Source organism: Passer montanus, unplaced genomic scaffold (assembly GCF_014805655.1).
Source record: "Passer montanus isolate IOZ18808 unplaced genomic scaffold, ASM1480565v1 scaffold110, whole genome shotgun sequence".
NCBI classification, from domain to species: Eukaryota; Metazoa; Chordata; class Aves; order Passeriformes; family Passeridae; genus Passer; species Passer montanus.
In genome coordinates, this window is record NW_024357614.1 from 326,298 (window position 1) to 340,917 (window position 14,620).

Sequence of the window (14,620 nt, forward strand, 5' to 3'; positions counted from 1 at the left end):
AAGAAAAAAGGCAGCATGAAACATAGCATGGCAAAAACCACTCAGAGTCTTGTCTACAAGTCTGATGAGATTTATGATCCATGGTACTAGCCCATGCATTTTTGCAATGCTGTGAAAGCAAACACAAGGTAATGGAAAACAATTATGAGTCATTCCTTTACTTCAGAGGTGATTAATGTGACACGGTCAAGTTAAATCCTCCGAAGAGACATCAGCTATGTGTTCCACTGATGGGTTTTGTAAGCATGGGTTTGATACTCTTCCACAGGAGATTTTAATTTCCTGCTAAAGGATATGTTCATGATCAAAACCAAGGTATACATAAATACTAGCTGCTCAGCTTGTAAGACTGATGGTTTTCTTATCAGCAAATGATAAGAACACAGAACATCTTTAGTTTTATGATACAAACAACTCTGAAGTAAAGCACATGGAAATATTCTAATGGACTAGGCTGCAAAGGATCTAATAGCATCTCATCAGATCACCATATTCCTGGTCTGTGTGTATTCGCATTTAAAATCTGAAAATATTTGTTGCTCTAAGAGAGAAAGAGTGGCACTCAGAAATATAGGCAACAAAAAGGATGAGCCCAAAAACTACAGAGGTCCTTGGAAGTGCTGCTAAATAAAAATATCTAAAGCCCACATCCACACAACTGGATTGTCACTTTGTCATTGTGCTTGCAGGCATTATTGAGCCCTGATCTGGCTCCCTGTGCATATTTGCAAACCTACTGGTGTGACTGCAGAGGGCACAAAGTTGCATTTAGCCCCTCAGTAGTTTCCCCTGATGCATGTCACTTAAGGTGTTAATCCAAGAGCTCAAGACAGTCTTTCATCCAATTTGTCTCCAATTTCTAATGGGAAACACGTCCTAGGCATGCTTTGCCACCACCCCCAGCACTTCAGTATCCTAAAATGCATCCATTCAGACCTTTGATTCCACTTTTTTGTTTGCTAAGTTAGCCCAGCTCTTCTATTGCCTTTCTCAGTTTCAGCAAATCCTTAGTTGGAGCAGAATCTTCTCTGGATGAGAGCTGAGTACAGAGGTTCCCTCCAGTGTAACTGAGTCTAGTTTTGTGGCTAGGCTGGATGGAAGTGTTTTGCAGAAATTATTTCAAATTTTGTCTACTCTCACCTGTCATCATGATTTCAAGTCTCAATTCTCATCCATTTCCATGCTTAGAAAGGCAGAAGATATGAAACTCATTTTTGATGTATTGAGTGCAATTGTATTCTAAGGTCACAAAATTAGGTATTGTCCTAACACTCAAAGCTTGAAGTGAATGTGTTCCTTGGGATATGAATACCACCCGTCCACATACACAGATGTGTCTTGGTTCACCATGCTGCTGCACAGGGATACATCTGATTTGAATTAACCATTTGCAGAATCATTTAGCACTTTTATGGTCAGTTTGTTCCTAGGAAAATATTGGAAAAGCTCAGTGATCTCAGTGTTTACCTGACACTTAATGAACAGTTTTTTGGACACAGTCATTTTGGTATTTGGAAATAGATGAACTCATTTATAATAAATTTTTAGAGGCACTTCAGCACCTTGTTCCCACCCCATCAGCTCTGACTTTATCATTCTTTGCATCTTTTCCCCCTCCACTTTTCACAGTTCATTTTTTTCCCCTAGACTTCCCCTATAACTACCTATATCCATATTCACCACATAGATATGTGTAGTGGTTGCTTGGTTTTCATAGGGTCAATGCTGCTCCATTCTGTGTGGCAAATGAACTGTTGGTGGCTCTTCAGGAGCTGGTTTTAGGCGCTGGAAAGGGGAGAGCTGAGCAAGCAGGTGGGGCTCAGCTCTTTCTGGCATCATTCTGCCATGTGGACTGTGGTACTGTGACTCCTGCCTAAACCCCTACTAAAAGCCTGTGTTTATTCTGCAGGTAAATTCCTTTTCCAAGTCACCATTTCTCAGATTGCTCTCTGACACCTACTTGTTGTTCTTCCCCAAGGAGAGCTTCTGATACTAAAATTCTCTCAGACAAGGCATATAATTTAGTACATTCTTTACACCAGTCCTGAATTTATTGTGTCTTCACTTTGTCTTTTTCTCAGATTTATCACTTACAGAGATACGGGAATCTTATTTTCTATCAAAATTATTTCCCAGGAACACCTAGTGTGACAGATCTCTCAGGATTAAATTCCTAGGTAGTCTTCCAAGTTTTCCTGATTTCCCAGTTCTCTGGGATGTAGATAAGGATCAACATGCAAATCAGATTTTTTCTCAGGTGCATGTTAATCTCAGCTCTGATTTCTTGCTTTGTGGGGAAAGTGTGAAATGGGTGAGTATGTCCTCCTTTATTCACCCAGCTATTTCTCTTATCTGGTGTCCTTAGCATCCAGACAGTATAACTGGAGTTTTTTCCTATCCTTATTTCTCTTTGTCGTGTTTTTGTTTTGTTTTGTGGTATGGGTTCTTGTTTCTGTGTGTGGTTTATTTTTTCTTCCCTGTTTGTTTGTTTGTTTGTTTGGGGCTTTTCTACCAGATTTTGGTGTTACTATTTACGCAACCTTTATTCTTAACTTTGATCTGATTGTTAGGAAGTTTGCTCTATTTTTGCAGGATTCCAAGCATCAGATGTGAGCCTGTACTTATTCCTCTAGTACTGCTCTGTTACACTGACTTCTTCCATAGAAGAAGAATTGCTTTAAATGTGCTGCCCACTAAAGATAAAGATAACTCTTAATTCACCTTTTTCCCGAGAGACAGCTTCAGGCTGTGAAAACTTCTACAGAGATATAAAGTGATAGGGAGTTTCTCATAAAAGAGAGGCCAAAGGCTACTTGAACTAAAGCAAAGCAACATGGCAATTCAGTCCCAAACATTTTTGCCTCTTCTTGCAAAGACCTGAAATGAAGTCAAAGGATGAAACTAAATCTTGAATTTATAGACACATGTTTGCTCACAACTTGCAGACAGAACTACAGAATATGGCCTTACTGGTGAAGCTTGAAGATAGCCAAGAAGCATCCCTCTGATGTGATGCCCCAGAGGGATAGCTTTTTTGATTCAGGAGTGTCTAAAAGTACTTTGGTGCTTCTGTCTTTTTCTGAAGGACAGATAGTTTCTTGTGCTCACCTAAATTGTTTTTTATATCTTTTTAAATTGATATGAATTCATAACCTTAGTCCTTGGAGTCTGTTGCTTATTTGGAGTTGGGACCAGGGTCAGAGGTGGGAGGATAGAGAAATTTTATTTGAGTGGAGTTCATTTCACCACAAAGTGCTATCAAATTATTTATCAAGTGTCACATATATGAACTGAAGAGAAAAGAACTGTAGTGTTCCAGGGATCTGGCAATATCTAAGAGGGTGACAGAAAGGTGATAGATGGACAGGGAGCTAAACTATTACAGAATCCTGTCTACTGCCTCTGTTAAGATCCATTCTAAAGGCATTACATCAGCTTAAATAGAGGGGGTACTTGCTCCCGTCCCCTGTTGGGTCTAGAAAGTTAAATGATCAGCAGAGGCAGGAGACAGATAAAAAATTATTTACTTCTTTGAATTCCACCAACTTTCATCTGTGGAGTTATCTTAACCGATTATAAAAACCTTAAAAAGTCAGTATGTGACAGTGGTATCTAGTAATTTAAGTGAAAAAAGAAGAGGATCTCTGAGAGTAATAAAATTCATATACCAGGCAGTTTTTATTCTTTGATTCATAAAAGCCAGGTATTCAAAGTACAGCTTCAGTGTCTGCCTCATTAGCTAATATGGAGTCTAAATTGAAAGGGAAACAAAGTGTTTGTGTGTTTTGGTACATCTTCTAATATAGATAATCTATTCAAGGGAAATCAACCAGGCTGGCTGGCTTTTGGAGAGTGGATGTTGGAAAGGAATGGCACTCACTTCCCAAGTCTTCTGTTTTAGAATCATACCCTCTTTGAATACTAAGGAGGTAGCTAATAGTGATAGTAAAAATAAATAATTGTGTAAGAATTGTTACAATATGAATAATAAGATTATGGCCCTTAAATTCAGTTGAGATCCAGATATGTTATGTAGAGTCTATTTTTAATAGTGTTTGTTATGTCTTTTGAATCCAGTTTTGTCCTCCCTAGGGAACCTGAGGTGCTGTCACATGGGATTTCTTGAGGAAGGGATATCCAATGTCAGTTCCACAGCAAATGAAAAAAAAAAAAAACAGGAACACAGGCAGGTCAAAGGAGTGGTATGCAGAGATACCTGGGCTAGGTGGGGTGCTGAAGTAGCTGCAGAAGATCACTGACTACACAGGATAATATATTTTGCTTCTCAGCAGAGTTGTGTAGACAGAAGCAGATGAAAGTAGCTCTGAATAGGCCTGCAGTGAGCCATGTGGATGTTTCTCATTATTGCAATGTAATAAGAACCCTTTTCTGAAATTATTTCCTCTGCTGTGTTGATGTAGGGTTCACTTAGTCTTGGCAGTCTGGAAGATGTTGAAACAAGAATATTATTTTAGCTAAAATAATGGTTTAAGATCACAAATTTTTGGAGACCAGTGGTGACAAATGATTCATTTAAACCTTTAAAATAATCATTTGTATTCTTCCCTCTCTCCTCTACTGGCTTCATCTTCTAGTACTTTGTAAGTAATTTTAAAACAATTTCATTTTCTTTTCTTATATAGCTGGTCACTCATGCAGGTTTAAGGATTCTGTGTCAAGCAGTTTTTATTTGCACTTGATTTTATCTGACTTGTATCTGACATTTTATACTTTCTGTAACTTTTGGAATAGGATTGCTTGTACAATGACAGGAGTAAGGCAGTCCAGATTCTGAAAGGGGCCTGTGGGTACTACTCTCCTGTGAACTTAAATAATTCTGGTTTGCACTGAAACTGCTTACTTATTTGTCAAGCTTCCAGGAGGGAAGTGGCAGAAGCAAATGCTCTGTCTGCTAAACTTCAGGTGGGTGCTATACATCAAGATCATGTCATACTAAGAACTGCCACAGAGCTCACTCTTAAGGTGACTCCTATACCCATTTTTTCCAAAACTAGCACTGTCATCATTTCTGTCTGGACCATACACATGGCAAACAATAACTAAGGTGTATGTCAGCTGTCAGAAGACTTTTAAGTATATCTCTAAAATGCACTTAAAGAAGGATACCTTCAGATGTTTCAGACTTCCACTGGCTGTGTTTATATATCTGCATGCCAGATTCTGCCCATACTAGACAGCGACTTAGAAATCACCTATTTGAAGCCTATAAAGCAAAAGAGAAATCTCCTGCAGAAGTGACTGAAGTCTCCACCAGGCTTTATTTCCAGGTGCCTAGGCTGATGGAATTTGCTCTTCCTCAGAGGGAATCTGAAAGGCAGTTACCTGTTTTACAGACCAGTATAAGTCTGCAATGTTCAGCAGATGTGGTTTCTGGAAGTAAAGACTCCTTGCTGTGATATCTGGTTAGTCACTGTACATTTAACCAGCAATCTGTAGGGTGCTTACACAACTACTTATGTTTATCTTTAATGGGAAGAATAACAGCTCTATTTATTCTCACTCTTATCTGTTACCTCTGTGTAAACACAATATGTAGAAAGAAGCTGAGTTAGGAATGCAGGTGAAAAAGTTCAGGAGTTCTTCCAAAAGGCTTTTTTTCCCCTCTCAATCTATTTTTTTGAAAACTCTTTTTTTTTTTTTTTTTTTTTTTTTTCCCCTGGAGAGGGGCTGATGTGCATTGTCAGTAAAATTGCACCTCTCAGCATTGAACAGGAACATGGAGGAGGCTCATCTGTCATGTCCCCCAAACATCACAGTGGAAAGATGATGTACTCTTGCCTTGGCCATCAAAGGGAAGGGATGCTTTTCATGCTGTATAACTCATGGGTAGCTGACAAGGTTAAAAACAAGGTCTCAAATCTGACATGTTAGATTACAGATTTGATACTCACTTTTAACTTTTAATCCAGAGTTTTCAGGGAACTTTCTCCAGTAACTTTGCTGTGAAAATCCTTCAGACTCATTACACAGTCTGGCAGCTTGAGTGAGACACTGTCACTTGAGGTCACGAGTACATTAGGCAGAGCAATGAAGGACTATATATATATGTATTTTGGTCTGTGTTTACTCTGTTGGGATGTTTGCTTTCTGTTCTATAAGCGTTCTTTTGATCAGTCTAAGCTGCATTTTCTTGTAAAATATAAGCTGACTCGTACTCAGATTCTTTGTTGGAATGAGATTACCCAGGTTTTTTCAGGATTTCCAGAAATTAGACAGATTCCATTTGTTTCTTCTCAGAACAGATGGTGGAGTAGAATTTGAATCACTGAAGTGATAGTGGAAGAGAAGTTAAAGTTACAGTGGGGGAAAAATGGGAATTTAAGTGAAACTTTTCACACTTTCCTTTTTTTTGCTGATTCCCAGCTTTTATTTTTTATGTGAATAGTTTAATAGATCCAGCTTTCAGATTTGTCTCCATTGTTCAGAGAACTATAAAATCAGATGGGTACAATGTAGAATATTCTGTACTTTTACTAGATACTAAATGGACACTCATAAAGTGTTAGACTTTCACCTCATGAGTTGAGTTCAGATCTATTTTAGTGGGCTGTTTCCTTCTTCATTCCCTGAAGTGAAAGAGCTAAAATCAGGATTAATTCTCCCACTCTTTAAAAGGACATGGATGTATAAATTTAGCATGGAGTCTGAAGAAAGCACATCAAAGCCACCATCACTACCAAAACTGAAGCCCTGGATGAGAACTCAGTCTATTTCTAGATCATCCCTTTAAATTATTTCTGTGGAGATATTTTTTATTTATGCTTCTGTGTTGTCTGCAGTTGTAGGATCAGAGACCAGGCTAACTCAAGGAAATAGCTAGCACAGGGCGGTGACAGAGATGGAGGGCTGCACTCTGGATACCAGCAGAAGAGGCAAAACCGAATCCTAAGCTGCTCTCTATTGGGTTTTCTTTTTTTTCAGTGGCTCTTGTACATGGCACAGATGATCCTGAGAGAATACATGAATCAGTGTGAGTCTTTGTGCCTGCAGCTCTTTCACTGACACGAACAAAATCCCAGAAATGCCTTGCTGCAGATGAGATAAATGAGAGATTTCCCCACTCCCCACACCATAAGGCAGTAAATGCAGTGAGGGTTTTTTTATTGGTTTCTATCATGTCGGTCGTATTGAATGGCTCCACTCAATGTTCCAAGCACAGAGCTGCAGAGGACTGAGAGCTCATGTGCAGGGGGCTACAAGCTTCTGCCTTCCACAGGCTTCCCTCAAACAGGTTGTGGGTGGGCTCTGCAGGCTGACCAGACATTCACTGCATGTTTAATGTTTTCTTCCTTTTTTGCTCATCTCTCAGTCTGCTCTCTCTGCTATTATGTGCCCAAACTCAGTACCTTAGGCTCCTGCTGAATGTCACCTCACCCCTGCAAGGGTCTCTAAGAAGCTGGGTGGGCTACTTGTGGCATAGGCACTTGGATGCAAGGTTGGAGTTTCGCTCTATTGGAGTTTTTATCTTTCTTCACTTGATCTGTCTTGCCTTCCATCTGTGCTTTAACCTGTGTCATTCATCCAAGTGGCACTCGGGTTGTTAATTAAACTTGTCAAACTATTGCATGGGGTAAGAGGTCTACACATGGTTAAAAAAATAATTTATAAGCTTTCAGGAACAGATTCAGCAAAGTACTTACAGAAAGTGCCTAAATGGAGAGATGTGAATAGCCCTACAGACTTCAGTGGGATTATGGATGCAACTAAAATTATACCTGTGATAAAATGCCTGGCTGCACTGAAGTGTAATAAGGGGTTTCTCAGAGCTTCACCCGTCCTGCTGCCCAAAGCCCTGGGTGGTTTCCAGGGGCTCATCTGCAGCCCCAGTGCGTGCAAATGCTAGCAGCCATGCCGTGCCATTGGCCTCCCCAGCAGCCAAATTTCATTTCAGAAAGCACTTATCTAGGCTGGGAAGCAGGCAGAGGTGAGAGCACAGCTTTGCACGTGTCTCTCCTCTTTTTCTGTTGAATAAGCAGCTCTGCCAGAGTTGCTGGCTCCGTGACCTGTGATCGGCTGGCAGATGCAGCCTCAGGGCTTCAGATCTGAGTTAGCCATGCCTATCCCTTGCCAGTCTTCCCAGTGATTTTATGGCAGGGAAGAAAAGTGAGCTAGATTGATTAACTTTTAGGCAGCATTCACTGTAGCTTCAGGAAACATGGTTGTGGTCAGTTTTATCTCAGTGCCATCTAGTACATGAAATAGCATAAAGAAAGAAGGACAAAAATGTGGAATCATAAGAGGAAAATGTAGTAACACAAAAAAGGCAGAATTCAGAGAAGGACTATAATAGTAGTACAGGAACATAAAATAAAGATGTCACAGTTATTCATTGTGAGGATAAAAGGTGAAATTATTTCATTTAACCCATTGCATACTGCTCATATGATTTTCCACCTCTTAGATGCTTCAAATTGCTTTTCAACCTCTTTTCAAGCACTTCTAATGATAAAACACCAATTACAAGGCTGTTGTCACATTGTCTTTATATTTAATCTTTCTGACTGCATTATTGAAAGGTTTCAGCATAGCACTGTCACCTAAAATACCCACGGTGCATTAAACTGTAGGTGTTTGTGGGTTACTGTAAATATCTCTGCACATATAGGCATAAATAGCTCTCATTTGATTCCCTAATTCAGAAACCACTGCCCCCTTGTCCCCCTGTCTCTGGTCTCTCTGATTCCACACAACCTCATTAGTTACTAACCTTTAAATGCTCCCCTCACCCCTCCAGGTCCAGGCCACTCTCCACTCAAAGAGACAGAGCATACAATTTGAAGCTTTTTGCAAGAAATGAAGTTATACCCTCAACTCCCCTAGGTTTCATTTCCACTTAAGAAACAAAACAGCCTGAAGACACTGATGTCACCAGGGATCTTGCTGTAAGCAGTGGTGGCGGCTTAGGTGCCCGTGGTTGGATTATCAATGGCAATCCCAGATGATCATTTAGGAAACCTAGGGCTTGGCTTTCCCACTGAACAACTCAGTACTTCTGAGGATGCTGTCTGCTCCTCTGTTCAGAGCCGTGAATCATCTCTGAGGAGACTGATCTGAGACCCCCATTTCACAGGCATTTCCTGAACAGCCAAGGCGAGGACATAGTTCTACTTGATACTTTTTAAATCAATATTTCATTAAGCAATGCTTTTATGGCATTTCAGTATTCATCTATAGTAATTAAAATAAGCCTTTTATCTGTGTAAATCAAAACACTTTGAGAAAGCTGAAGTGCATGAAAACTCTCTATTAAAGATGAAGAAATATGAATCATGCAGAGGGATTATGTACTTTGCCCAATTGCCCAGCCAATTAACGGATTAATTCTTAATCCAGTTCCATATCCACAGGGCCATGCTGCCAGATTTTATCTCCTAAATATAAAATATTCTGCATCTGAAAAAAACCTGAATCAGCTTAATGTCACAGTCACTTTGCAATTCAAGTATTTCTCTATTTTTAATGAACTTAATGAAAAAAAAGTGTTTGATTAGGGTGTTTTTCTGAAATGTCTGTATTTCAACCTAGTGTAAGATTTTTGGTTAATGACATGTTTAACACTCAACTGTTGGGCAACATATTTAATTTTCCTTATTTTAGTGTTTCACTCTTATTGTCTGCACATGCAACTGGGAGTGAAGTCTGTGTCACAGAGAAACCTTTTTTCTAGGGTGTTTCATCACCAAAACGGGTGAAGAATGTAAGTGGAAAGAAGTGTTTACAGAAATTTGATGTTCCCTGGTTTCGCTGTGCTTTTTTTTTTTTTTTTTTTCCAAGAGGCTAGCAGATTTCCACTTCATAGCAGGAAAACAACTAAACCAGAGGGACTTCACCTACACAAATGCATTTTGTGAGATAATTATTAGACTGTCATTATAGAGCTTAAAAACTCTCAGACTTCATGGTCTCTGAAGACTGAATTCATTATATCTTAAACAAGGCAAGATTCTCCTTTGGGAATTTTCTGTCTGTCTGCTTTTCTTATATATACAGTTTATCTGCTTAGGAATGAGGCAAGGAGAATAGATCAGCTCAAATTTGTTGGTACTTTTGACTTTTTTTTTTTCCTAAAAAAACAAAAAGAAGAAAGTTGTTTGTTATTAGAAACATAACCTACTTCTCTTTATGTAGGCAGGCACATGCTTCTCTCCTCAGCTGAGACACAAGGCGCTATTCTTAGCTTTGCTTTAATTTACATTGTCCCTTGAGGCAAGATGCACAGGATATAACAGCTCTGCAGTTAGGACTGGTTTAAACTGTGCAAAATTAGAGCCCTCTCTAACATTACAGGCAATTTTAAGGGTATGTGAAAGATGTTAGAAACCTGCTATAGAAACCCTATCCAAGGATATGTAAACCTGACAAGCAAGAAAGGAACATTAAAAATATTTGGAAATATTTGAATGCGGTCACTCAGATGGGTGTAGAACCAGCCTGCTCCTTCATCCTCATGGCAGCTGAGAACCAGGAGATGTCTGCAGTAAAGGGTCAGCTCCCCAGTGGATGCAGCTTATTCAGTTTCGCTGATGTTGATTTGCACAAATTGACAAACTAGAGACAGATTTGAGAAATTGACAGACCCAGAGCATTCACCTGTGATGGATGCACTCAACCTTCTCAACCAAACTAGCAGTAGTCTGGTGCAAACTCCAAAGAAGGTAAAGGCCTGGGCCATAGGCAAGGCAAAATCTCCCCAGGGAAGGCACGAAGGGGCAGAGTGACCCAGGGAGCACTGATGCACGTGGACTTGCAACACCAAGAATGCTGTTAATGCAAGGAGAGCAGGCGGTTTTCCCAAGATCCATCTGTGTGGGTACAAGGAATCTCATGCTTACCTTTCTTGCTGTATGCACTTGAACTGTGAGCCAACTGCTTTATCCCATAAATATGACAGCCTAATTGTGCTCTCCCTGCTAGGCAGTGTGGCTGCATAAGTGTGATCTCCACTGGAGCTGGAATGCCTCTCAAAGTTTGAGATTCTTTACCTGAGATCAAGACATCCTTCCTTACCCAAGGCAGAGAGATACCTTCTTAGCAACAAATCCTCTGTAAGTGGCTGACAGCATGCTAAACTAATACTAATGAAATAATGTAATTGATTCCTTTGCAAGAAAATTGATTCCTTTGATACAAACAATTGTCCAAGTCTGAGACTAAGATTGCCCCTAGGTGCAGCTAGGCTTCATCACGAGTTTACAAAACAAGGGGATTCACTCTGAGCCTCATAACTCAAGGGGAGAAACGCCCCTGTTGGATCTTTGGTCTCTGTCACTCTAAATGGATTCTGACTTATTTGCCTTTGTATGTTTCATGCATGTGGTGGGTAATAGAGTGAACCTTGCCATTGAATTTGTTAATGCACATTTTTGTAAAGACGTATTAAATCTATTTTTGCCAATATCTTTGATTTCTTGAGTGACCCTAAAGATACATTTGTGACATCACTACTTGTTGTTTCTCCACTGTTGCTTCAGCACTACCTATTACTCCTTGCTTTAAGAGCTGCACCTTAGCTATCGCTCCTGTCTCTGTACCTGGAGGAAGGGAAAGCGGACTAAAAACTGCCTTTGGAATATAGCCTTCATTATCCCAAATTAGTTCACAAATGTCATAGAGTATTTGGTAAAAGAGTCAATCTTCCCTATAAAAAGTCAACCCACAAGGTGTTGAGCAGAAGAAACAGTATGGAGACAGTTCTTATTTAAATCCTGAAAAGCAGGTGTCAGCTTGGCTGGTAATGGCTTTGCAGTCCATCCCACAATATCCAAACCAGGAGTCTACTTCCACAGAAACTTAGCTCATTACTGGTCGTGTTTGGGAAGTGTTCTTGGGAGGTAATGTCCAGGGTGCTTTGACCTGGGATATGTGTAGGAGACACATCACCTGCTGGTGGCAAGGCCAGGCTGCACTGTGGAGGTGCCCTCTGTTCCCCCTAGCACCACAGTGGACATTCATCGGCTTTGGAAGCTGCGTATGTCTTCCTAGCCTAAAATGGATAGCAGTATCCCTCTCCGTCCTCATGAACTTCTTGAAGCTTCCCTTGAAGCCCCTGAGCAGAGGAGCAGCTCCTCCATGTGCCTTGAGGGGGCCTCACCCCATTTTGAGGGAAAGACAAGAAGTGAGAGGAAATTATTTCTTTATTTTTCTCCCTCACAACCTCTCCAAGCATGCTGGGGAGGGCATGGGTAGACTGGCATCACTCCCCTCACACACAGCTGCTGCAGAGTTTGGCACAAGGCTGAGAGCAGTCTCCATGGCCTGAGATACTGACACTGGTGCCAGCAGCAGCTATTCTGGTTCCTAGTTCAGGGATTTGGAATTAATTTCCCCCAGGTGAGGAATCCGGCGGAAAAAAAAAATTTAGGCCTTCAAATGACAGGCATTTGCATTTTGAGTGTTGAGTGTGTAAAGAGTTAGAGGGGACTTGATCTGTGACCATGAATATCAGAGGGCTGATTAAGCCAGTTACTGCATGGGCATGTGTCTCCATGAGGAAAGACTCTGGCTTCAAATCGGTATTCCTGGCTGTTACTGAGAGTGAAGATAAAGCATTAATTTCATCACCACAACAAGGTTTTCAGCAATTAGAGCCACTGGCATGTCTTGCAGCTGGTGCTGCAGCAAAACTGCCAGAGATCTGGACATTTCCCTCCTCTGGGTAAAAATGATAGATAAAGGTGTAACTTCATAATTGACCAGGTGGAGATTTATATGCTCATTGGTCTTTGTTCACCATGTTTTCTTGCACAGCACAAAATTGTCACCTGTTCTCTGCTTGCTTGTTCCCTTGTTATACCTGAAGATCTGTCAATGCCATACAGATAACCCTGCACTAAAAAAGAAGCAAAACAGAATCAGTTCAATTTTTACTGCCAGGGCATATGCACAGAGCCTGGAGCATCTACTTGGGCCGAGTCGGTGACATGACATGGCTGCATGATGACAAAGACATCGTCAGACCTTCCTTCCCCCAGACTTCATTCCTTCACCTCTTACTGAAAACCTGTCTGCTGTGGTGTTTTATATTCATTAAGTAGCTCCCCCCTTCTATGTTAGCTCAGTGCCAAGACTGCTGAATGGTGTTGGAGGAACCATTCCACTAGAAATTCATTGTTTGGGATATTCTCTGACATCAGATTAACTAACAGACGCTTTGGTAACATAGGTGCAGAGTCAAAGTTCAGGATGTCAGGTGAGCTGGTATTGATGTACCTCACAGCTTTTTTTGTAGGTTGGTGGTTCCAGAGTCTGTTTTGGTTGCTAAAAATAGCTGTGCTGCTGCTGAAATGCGGTCTTCAGAAAGTAATTTTATAAAGCACGAGAGTGGCTCTGCCCTGAAAAATAACCCAGGAAGAAGTGTAACATAGGGGTCTGTATTTATTGTTTTTCATAACTGGCTGGGATCCGTGCATGAAATCCTGTCTTCTGCATCATTACTGTCCCTGGTAAAGAAAATGTGAAAGCTGATGAAATAGAGAAAACCTTTTTCTCTGTCTCTTGCTCTCAGTGGTGTCAGTTTTATGCAACTAGAAAGAAGAAGGTAGTAAAAATCTCTTTCAGTCACCTGAAATCAGTAAAAGTGAAAATTCACAGAGTGAGCATGTTGGTTATGTGAGAAGATGCTGCATTTGCAGTCAGTTTTCAATGTGGAATTTCACCACAATTTCTCACTCACATGAGAACACATGACAATTTGGAAGAAAGACATGCATTTTCTCCTCCAGGAGTAACAGCTGGCCAGACACAGGGAGGTAACTGCCAAGGACCTGACTGCTGCTCTGTGGGGTTTTTAGGTAAGGACCATTACTGCTTGCTAACCCTCCCAAACTGGAACTCAGTCCCCAGACTTGGCTGGCCAGATGTTGTCTCTGGTACGAGCATTCCCTGAAAGCTGTAAGTGAGATGCCACCAGAACAGTGCAACATCTTCCCCATCGTGACCCATCCCTGCATGCCCCCTGATCACTAAGAGGGCCCTCCATCTTCCTTGCGTGTTTTGTCTCAAATATGGATGTGCTTGCATGATGGAACTCCTCAGTTTTCAAAGAGGGAAACTCCAAGATAGTCTTTATGAATGTGGGGCAGCCAGAAAGAATGGAAGGGGTCAGTCTTGGGTAAGAGCAGCTGTAATTAGCCTGAATCAGAAGCTGAAAGAAAAGACAGCAACACATTTAATGGCAACCTCTGTTTTTCAGTGATCTACAGGCAGAAGTGGAGATGTGACACCAGCACTGGGTTCACACTCTGTCCTCTGACCCACCAACACCCTGTTCAGTCCTTGGGGACCAGCCTCCAGCCTGGACTTCAGCGATGTGGGCTCCATCTGCTCTCCTACTCACAACTGAGGTGTAATTTCCCCTGCTCACATCCATTCTGCAACAGTGGTGATCCCTGGGGAGCACAAATGTATCATTATTTCCATAGACCCATGGGATGCTCCAGGAAAACAGAGGTCATAGGCTGGTGCCCTGGGAAAAATTTCCAAAATAGACTTCAAAGCTGGGCTGGGTAGGGCTGCTGGCAATGACAACTGGAAAAAAAGTGCTATTTTTCCCTGTATGTGTAGCTCAAAGTGCTGCCTCTTGGATTGTAATTATATTGAT

At 41.0% G+C, this 14,620-nt stretch overlaps 1 long non-coding RNA gene across 1 annotated transcript; it reads left to right on the forward strand.

Moving 5' to 3' along the window:
* Positions 1-10,991: 10,991 nt before the first annotated feature.
* Positions 10,992-14,334, forward strand: LOC120512616. Its single transcript, XR_005630058.1, has 3 exons — positions 10,992-11,066; positions 13,743-13,811; positions 14,213-14,334. It is a non-coding gene; the product is annotated as an uncharacterized LOC120512616 (long non-coding RNA).
* The last annotated feature ends 286 nt before the right edge of the window (positions 14,335-14,620 follow it).